Source organism: Desmodus rotundus, chromosome 10 (assembly GCF_022682495.2).
Source record: "Desmodus rotundus isolate HL8 chromosome 10, HLdesRot8A.1, whole genome shotgun sequence".
NCBI classification, from domain to species: Eukaryota; Metazoa; Chordata; class Mammalia; order Chiroptera; family Phyllostomidae; genus Desmodus; species Desmodus rotundus.
Window position 1 is genome coordinate 54,905,139 of NC_071396.1, and position 10,026 is coordinate 54,915,164.

Sequence of the window (10,026 nt, forward strand, 5' to 3'; positions counted from 1 at the left end):
AGGACAGCATGAGGAAGTTTATCATTTGAGGACTGGAAAGAACAAGAGAGAGACTAATGAAAGAGTGAAACATGCCCATTTAGGGAAGTGGAGGGATGCATACAGGACAGGTTGGGAAATGAACTAGGAAAAGCAAGTAGGTGACAGATTGTGTAGGACATTGTTAAGTCCTAGTACAGTGTTTTGTTCTCATTTTGTTTGGAGGGCCTTTAGCAGGAGAATGACATCATTTTATTTGCATTCTTAATCCTATCCCCAGAGGACCTGATTTACTAGATTCCTAATGGGATTTGAGGCCCCACATTTATGCAAGCCCCCTGACCCTGGTGCAGGGGGCCTTTGGAGAACATCCTGACAACTGTTTCAATTTCTCTGTCTCTTTGGGGACTATATCTCTGCCTCACACACATGTGTATTTTCCCTTCTTTCTCTTTCTTGCAGATACTTCCCCAAAATATATCATGTTCCCAAGACCACAGATCATTTTTTTAGTTCCTCCCATGTTGTTCATGGAGCTCCTGTGGGAAATTTTCAGGATGTTTACACCATGGAAACCCTACTGTTTCTCTTGTCTCACCTCAACCCTTAGGAATGTGCTACTTTCTGAAAGAAAACTGCTCCTGAGAAAGTGAATAGGCTTGTAGCTGTGTTTGAGCAACAAATAGATGGTCTCATCTGTTGAGGATATGAGAAACTGAAGAGTTTGTGTTAGGCGGAGAATGTGTCTAAAATCACTCACACCTACAAACTGAATTTAGGAAAAATAGGCCAGGAATTGAAACACCATGATATGGAGATACTTTACAAACCACCACAATATTAGACCTTTTCTTCCCATGTAAACAGCGATCACCCATGTGACCCTGTTACTTCTTTCAACACAAGCTCTTAGTCATGTCTCTTTGCCAAGGCAATTTCTCATGTCTCCTTATAAACACCTAACATAAAGGGGTGAGTGGAGGGGTCTTTCATTTTAAAGAGTCAGCCAACTATACCTGTCTTAATTACTATACTTTCTGCTATTATCAAAAGTCAGCAATATCTTTAAAAATTGTTTGTTCTTTCTTCCTAACTATTTTTATCCAAGGGAAATGATGATTGTCAGGCAAGCCTCCTATCAAAAGATATCCCTGTTTCAGGTGCTCAGGATTATCTTTGATCTTATGCAGAGCTCAGCAGCTCTATGTGGGATTCATTCCTGGCTTCTCACATAATCTTTTCTTTTATCTCTGACTTGGCTTTGGCATTGTTCTGGCCTTTTTTCCAGAAGAATTATCTTTAAGCAACAGCAATAAAGAGAAGTGAGTGAATGTTCCTGTTACTGTCCTGATGGCGTGCCTGCAAGGAGGAGAATTGAGACATCTCTGTAGTAATCCAGGCTCCTGAGCCCTTTCTATTTTGTGTTGATATGCTCCAAATGTTTTGTCTCCTCTTCTGTACCAGATGGCACCTGTACTCAGACACTCTTCTGACCCTATCAGGTATCTGTTCACAGAGCTATCCAGGAACTTCTGCACCTGAGTGTATGAAGGGCGGCAAAATAGGGCAAAAAATCTATACCAAGCTAGACCCAGAGCCCAGTTATTCACAGTTTGTGTGACTAGATTTATTACAATGATCTCTCAAAAGTATACATCCAATCTTGTCCCTTTCAGCTCAGAAACCTTCAGTGGTTTCCCTTCGCACATGGAAGAAGATATAAATTCTTACTTTTGGGTAAGAAATGATAGAGTAACCACGTAATCCGTTGTCCATGCTAGGATGTTTTGAGAGTAAAAGGAATGCCATGGGCATTCCTAATTATGCTTGGGCAACAGGCTCAAACACATATTGCATTGAGCAAATGGGGAAAAATGGTCACCCTAACTAGACAGCTGTCTTCAAACTCACTCTCCACTTGCCTCCATCACTCTGCTCTGATCACACTGGCCTTTTTCAGTTCTTTAAAGGTGTGGAGCTTTCCCACCTCACAGCCTTTGCACATGCTGTACACTTTATCTAAAATACTTTTCACCTAGCTACTTGCATAGCTGGCTCCCCGTCCATTAGGTCTCAGTTTTAAATGATGTCACCTGACCATCCAGTCTTATGATGATGCTCGCTCCATTATTCTCTGTTACAGGATACTGTTTATTTTCTCACATCATTTATTTCAACCATGCACTCAGTTTTCTGTGCACCTGCAAACTCCAGAGTCAACCAGCTCTCCTTGATGCTTTGTCCACATGGAGCCTTTGTCTTCTGTCGTTATCTGTTAGGATTGCCATCACCCAATGAGACTGACTCTTCTTGTCCTAATTCCAAACTCCTGGAAGATAGTATTACTGATTGTCCCGGTTTGGTGCAGGTGACCTGCTCTGGAGGTAGGGCAAATTACAGTACATAAGCGTTGATGCCAAGAGCATCCATGTGGCGGGTCCATGCCACAGTTTTGGGTAAAGATGAGTAAGAGGGCATGGGCAAGAGCAGGCCCTCTAAAAGGTGTCTAAACACACCGCCAGCCAACTTCCTTCCCTCCCTATGTCTGTTGTTTCCCAGGGTAGGATTTCAGTGCTCTGCTCCCACTTCTCCTTTGTGCTTCTCTCTTCTGACAATATCTAGTTACATATCACGTTCAGTTTTCATGAACAGACTGATTTGGAATTGTTTTCTTACTGATTTGTCCAGTTCTACTGAACTGAGCAGTTGTTTTTGGCATCATGGAGGAAACAACTCAGATTGAATTTAATGAATCATGTATCTGATTAAAATATGGGCACAATACTAATATTCTGAATCAGACCCCTGCCACTGGGCTGAGGGGTTTATTCTGACACTCACTGTTTTTCTCTGGAAATTAGAGGGTTTATTCTTTATAAGGTTGCATGTGTTTATTTTGTCTGCAGTGGCAGATTAAATTAGATGCATATTATGATTGCGCTGATTTGGTAATTTGATAAAACAGTTTTCTCCCCTTTAGCTCAAAAAACAAAGTCAACATGCACCCCCTGCTCAGAGTTCAGGGGCTCAAGTTCTAGACTGAGTCCTGCCAGTAACAAATAGGGTGATAGTAGGGAAGTTGTTCAGCCTGTCAAATTGGCTCTCCCTTCCTCATCTTTGAAATGAAAGAATTTATTAAGATCATTTCTAAGTTGCCTTCCAGCCCTACAATTCTGAGATGCTGGGACTGCCTGAGATGTGATCACATTGTCTTTTACTAGCAATTAGTTTTGGAAAATCCTCTGGCTGAAATCATTCTGAGATTAGGGGAAGTTCGTTTGTGAAGTGAGGGGCTTTTAAATAATATTTTAAAGAATTAAACATCACAAGAGGAGTCCATGAGTGTTTCAGAATCAGTTTTCTCTGCAAATTCAAGGCCTTCTTGCTGCATTTTATCCAGGTTTAAGACAAAGAGGCAAAGTGGCTGAAAGAGCTAATGACCTGATTTTTACACAGAAAACTCAATTAGAGGACAGGACCAAGATGCAAGCCAAAGGGAGAGTCATTATCATTATTATTATTATTTTTACAGCAGATTAATGATGAGGAAGTAAAAAAAAAAGCTTTCTGGTCTGCAAATGTGCCACTTATGCACATATAGCATATGGCTCACACGGAAGAAGGGAAATTAAAATGGTCATTGAATGACAAAGGTCAGAAACTGCCAATGATGTAATCTTGAAGAGCACGAGGGACGATCTGACCCACTTCCTTCCCAGCTTGGCATTTCCAGTAATGAGAACGAGGACTCTTTGCCCGTCACAGCGACTCTTCTGTGAGCCTCTCAAAGAGGTTCGCAGCATCTGTTCACCACACACTAATGACATGAGCCATATTGCTGCGGGCACAGTCCTTCCCACCAGAGACGTGACCACACAGTGCTTCTTTGTAAAAGACTTTTGACAGCACTTAGCAATTCTCAGATGCCTAATAAATGCATCTTGGTGAAATGATGGTTATCAGGACCCTTGCTGGCAGCCAGATCACATACTTCCAGATCTTCTGGATGTCCCTTCCATGTTGTTTCTGTTAGCTTCAGTTTTTAATGATATCTGCTAATGGGAGGGAGTGATTAATTTCAAACAGCAGATTTTTCAAGTTTTCATCTTGATATTGGTGTGAATTTTGAAACGGGGATTTTTAACAAAGGCACTCATAATGTTCTGTCAATTCAGACTAATACTCACCACACACACAAAAACTAGAAGTTTCTGTTTCCCCTGGGAAGCTCTCAACTCAAAACTATATCATCTTTTAAATTCATTGCTGAGAATATAAACAATTACATCATATTCACATCATGACAATCACATCATAGTGCTGGTCTTAAACGTGAATAACATTTCTATCAGAGTCATTATACTTTTTGACTCCTATTCAGTACAAAACATACTTATTGGGAGCACTTACTGTATGTAAGGCATGACATGTGAGGGGATACAACACCTTGTTCTCAAATTTCTGACAGTCTAGTAGAAGATACATGCACCCAAAGAAATAATGATAATGCTTTGTGACAAAGGTAACACAGAACTTCACAGCAGAGATGAGGAAGCAAGCTAGGAAATTCCAGGACAGTGACAGAAAATGCAACATTTGAGTTGAGTTTGAAGGCTCATTAAAAGTCTTTGAAAATATTCATAAAGATATATGTACCCCTATGTTCATTGCAGCATTATTCACAACAGCTAAGACATGGAAATAACCTAAATGTCCTTTGCCATTGATTGGATAAAGGAGATATGGAACTTAAATACAATAGAAGACTACTCAGCCATAAAAAGATGAAATACTGTCATTTGCAACAACATAGGTGCATCTTGAGAGCATTCATGTTATGTGAAATAAGTAAGAAAGAAAAGGACAAGAACCATATGATTTTACTCATATAAGAAAGCAACAGATGAATAAACTGAAGAAACAAACTCATAGATACAGACAACAGAATGGTGGTTACCCAAAGGGATGGGGCTGGTAGTGGAAGGGGTGTACAAAGAGGGTTTAAAGGGGGTCAAATATACGATGATGGAAGGAGACTAGACTTTGGGTGGTGAGCACACAATGGAGTGTATTAGATGTTGTATTACAAACTTGTACACCTGAAACTTACATAAAGTTACTAACCAATGTTACCCCAATAAATTAAACTTTAAAAAATCTTTCAGGAAGTCAGGGGTAGGGAAAGGGCGGAAGTCAGGGGTAGGGAAAGGGCATGTCTAGGATAAAGGAATACAATAAAATAGCCACAGAGTTGTGCAAGTCAGAGACCTGCCAGAGGACAGAATAATTGCATGTGAATTAAAACGAGCATAATGAGTAGAGGAATAATGTTGAAAGTCCCTAAGCAGTTAAGTAAATCTCATACAAGACATGGATACCTGTCCTTGAGGAACTGACAGACTAGTGCATAGGCATATAAGGGAGAGCTAATAATTCAAGGTGACGGGTGATACTAGATGGTGAGTGCATATGAGGCATGCAAACATTAAATGCTACAGCACTTCTGAAAATTTAGAGGTTCAGGACCCCAGAGATTCAGGGCTTCCTAGAAGGCATCTGTGTAGGCAAAGGGGAGTGAGAGATGAAGCTAAAAACTAGGGAGCAAGACAAGATTTCAAGGAGGATTTCATCCATTTCACAAGCTTTCCAGTTGTGAACACCTTATACACATGAGGCTGTGGCTGTTAATTTACATGGCATTATTGTGTCCCCAACACACCTGCAAGCCCAGTTTTAAAAGAAATGCATACTCCTTACAACAAATAAGAAATGCAGAAAAACATGAAGAAAAAAGGTATTCATCATATACCCTCTAGAGTAAATTAGTATTAATTTTGTGTATGTAATTCCAGATTTCTTACATAAATATGGACATGTTCTTATGTATAAAAATTTTAAACAAAGATAAAATAATGTGTAGATTTATTTGTAAATAAATATGTATACTCTGATTTCTGGTTTAATACTATGGATAAATTTCCATGTCAATAAATATTTACACCATTATTTATAGTGGCTGCACCATATTTCATCTTAATCTGTTTCATGAACCAAGGGCTCTGTAGTCTGTTCCTTTAATCTGTGTCTGTCATTATGCAAATATCATACTGTTTTGATTTTTGTAGCTTAGGAATATGCTTCAAAGTCAGGAAAGGTGGTGCCCCAGCTTTGTTCTTTCTCAATATTGCTTTAGCTATTCAGGGCCCTTTGTGATTTCATATAAATTTTAGGAATTTTTTTCTATTTCTGCACAATTGCCATTGAGATTTTGATAGGGATTATATTGAATATGTAAATTTTGTTATATAGATATTTTAACAATATTATGTCTTCATTTTATGAATGTGGACTGTCTTTTCATTTGTGTCTCCCTTAATTTTTTAAATTAATGTTTTGTGATTTTTCACTGTACAAGTGTCTTACCTCTTTGGTTAACTTTATCCCTAACTATTTTATTCTTTTTTATACAGTTGCAAATGGGGACTGTTTTCTTAAATTCCTGTTTGTATTTTCAGTTTTTCTTAGTGTATAGAAACACAACCAATGTTTAAGGCTGATTTTGTATCTTACAAAGTTGCTAAATTCATTTATTAGTTCTAACAGTTTGGGCATTCTTGACTTGTTCCTGACCTTAACAGAAAAGCTTTAAATTTTTCACTCTTGAGGATGATATTATCTCTGGATTTATCTTATATAGCCCTCATTATGTTGAGCATTTTTAATCATGAAAGGATTTTGAATTTGGTTAAAGGCTTTTTCTGTATCTGTTAAGATAATCATGTGATTTCATCTTTTGTCATGTTAATATAGTGTATCACATTCATTGATTTGCACATGTTGATCCATCCTTGCATCCCAGGAATGAGTCCCCTTGGTCGTGGTGTAGTATTATTTTTAACATGCTGTCAAATTCAAGTTACTAGTGTTTTGTTGGATATTTTTGAGCCTGTGGTCATCAGGAACATTGGCTGTAATTTTCCTTCTTGTCGTCTTTGTCTGGCTTTGGTATCAAGATAATGCCACCCTCATAAAATGACTTTAGAAATGTCCTTTTCTAAAGTACATGGAAGATTTTGACAAGGATTGGCATTAATTCTGCTCTAAATGTTTGGTTGTATTCATTAGTGAAGTCATCTGGTCCTGGACTCCCCTGTGCTGGGACATTTATGATTACTGATTCAATCTCCTTATTGTTATTGGTCTGTTCACATTTTCTGATTCCTAATGATTCAGTCTGCATAGGTCATGGCACTGGGCTCCCCTGGAGCTGCCACCCAGTCCCCATTTGTTCTCAGTGGCCCCTATGATTCTTGATTATGCCTCATGAGTGTTTCAATGTGCGAGATGGAAACTGGTCTGTTAGGCAGCCACCAGATTTCCAGAAGGTGGGGTTTGTGCCCCACTCTTCTCTTCCTCTCAGAGATAGGGCGCTGAACTCTGTCATCCTCTGCCTGCTGGACCCCAAGTGTTTAGAAGCAGCAGCAAGCTGTCCTGCCTTCTGTTGTTCTTAGGGGCCTCCAGGTGGCTAGAGGATTCCTGTCCAGTCAGCAGTCTAAACAGGTGTGGCAGAAACCAGGCCTGTGGGCACTCCTCTAAAAAGCTGGGACCATCAATTGTATACTGTCCCTCCCCAAGGAAAAGCTGAAAGTTGAAGGCTTTCCCAAACTCATTTCAGATTGGCTGGGGGTAAGAACAATGGAGAATGAAGGTGTGCTAGTCCAAAACATTGCCTTTGTTCTCTGCAGCCAATAATCTGGCACCTTTTCCTGGCAGGGCTTAGGTTCAGGCAAGACACAAACCAGTCCTTTGGGAAGCTCCCTGAAAAGTAAGAAAGAAGATTGCATATATGTTTCAGTCTTCTCTTTTTCTCCCCAGCAAGAACCCAGAGGCTGGGAGTTTTCTCCCAATTTGTTCAGGAGTCTCCTAACTGTTTTCTGAATATTTCACAAAGGGGAATTAGTCCCTGTGTTGTCCTTGAATTGATGTCTCAGTAGGGGTAAGGAGGGTCTGGGGCTTCCTATTCCGTCATCTCGCTGTTGTCAACCTGAGAGCCTTATCTTAAATCCCTTCTGTTGTGGGTTCTTCAGGGCTGAGACCATGTGAGATATATTTTTATGTCCTATGGTGGCTACATAATGAGTTCTCTTCAGATGCATATGGAGAGAGATAGATGTGAATCAAGCTAGAAATAAAATGGGCATATACATACCCTTGACATCCTTTCTTACTTGCATTCCATGGGGCTTTATTTGAATAAGTACATAAGAGTAACATTTGGCATTGTTGTGTCATTTCTAACCATGAATGAAAAAAAAATAATGCGTTGAACTTTTCAGGGTGATTTAGCAGGAACAACTCGGACTTATTTTTTTAAAAACTCATGTCATTAATTTCTCTACAGAGCCAGAATCACAGGGTTCTAGCCAACTCCTTTCACACTTAATTTTACAAATGAAGATACCAAGGCCTGGAGACTTTCACAGCTGTTTGGAAATCTCACTGCAAATTAGAAGGGGAGCAGCTACTACAACTAAGACCACCTTGGATCTGGCTCTTTCTAATGTACCAAAACCATGTCTCAAGTCTGTAACAATTAAGACATGGGAAAAATGTCTCAAATTGGTTGCATACAAAATACACTTGATAGGTGAATTTAGTATTCAAAGATCATTATTTCAGATCTCCAGCTGTTACAGAACAAGGCTGCCTAAAACCCCAGCATTAGCAGATGTTTGCTAAACACTTACTACTATTAATTGAACTAGTACTGCAATTAGTCTATGAGAACAAAAGAAAAACCACACACGCTTTCTTAAATCCTCATTTTCTTTTAAGATATGAATGCATCTGTGTAGCCACTTGAATGAACATTCTAGATGAGTAAGTCGAGGAAGAAAGCCTCAAGATAGATTATGTGCTGGGGATATTAGTTTACGCTATTTAAAAATCATTACCTAACAGTACATTTAGGTTAGTGATTTGGGGAAAACATATTTGTGGGTATAAAGAAATCAAACAAAGTTGAATCTGAGCAGGCTGTTTGTTTACATAGTAAGATTGGACGACAGCCCTGGTATTAGGGAGAGAAAATGGCGTGAAGGGGAAAATGACAAGCATTTTCAGTGTTTCTCTCTAACACTCCTTCACTATTTATCACAATTTGTGAAAGGTATTTCATCTCTGGTTTTGATTAAGGATAGATATTTACTGACCTGCTCAAGAGCCTTAGTGCGTCCGTGCATTCATCCATTCATTTCACAAATATTTATTGACACTCTATTATTCTCTACTTATATATTAGAAAGGAGAATACATAATCAGATGTGTATGACCATTTTATTTTTAAAAATAAATAAAAATAGCATCAAGTGGTCCTTATGTGCCAAGAGTTTTGCTTACAGAATCTCACTTAAGCCTTAAAAGGAAACTTATAAAGAATGTTCAATTATTATTCCTTTTATCAGTAAGATAATTAATATGCATTTAAACTATATAACTTGTGCAAGGTCAAGAATTAGTATTTTAAAGAGTAGGAATGAAATCCAGGTGTTTGAACCTGAGTATGTCCTCTCATGTAGTATAAGAGACAGCCTTTCAAAGGCAGGGCTGGGAAGTAGGCAGCGGCTCTGGAAGTGGGAGCCAGGGAGTTGTCATGAACTCTTTCTGGAATCGAAAAAAAACTGTTGTGTCTTGACTCAGAATAAAAATATGGTAATGCACATGTACATGTATTTGAAATATATTTCAGTGGTTTTATGACTTTTGAATTTGAGGACTTTGCATGGGATGAGAGGAGAGAAGAGAAAGTTCTTAGGTTCAAGGTTAAGGCCACTTGAGGGAGAGAGCCATCGATGAGTTCATCATTACAACCTCTGTATTCTCATATGTAGGAAATTCAGGTACCACAAGCTTGAACATGTCTTCCAAGGTCACCCAGTAACAGTAACTGGTGCCCTCTTCTTTTCATCCCACTGCTGTCCTTCCTATGCCCAGCAATCTGGGAAACCATTTTTGGTAGAGTAGAACTAATATAAATGGATTCAGGTA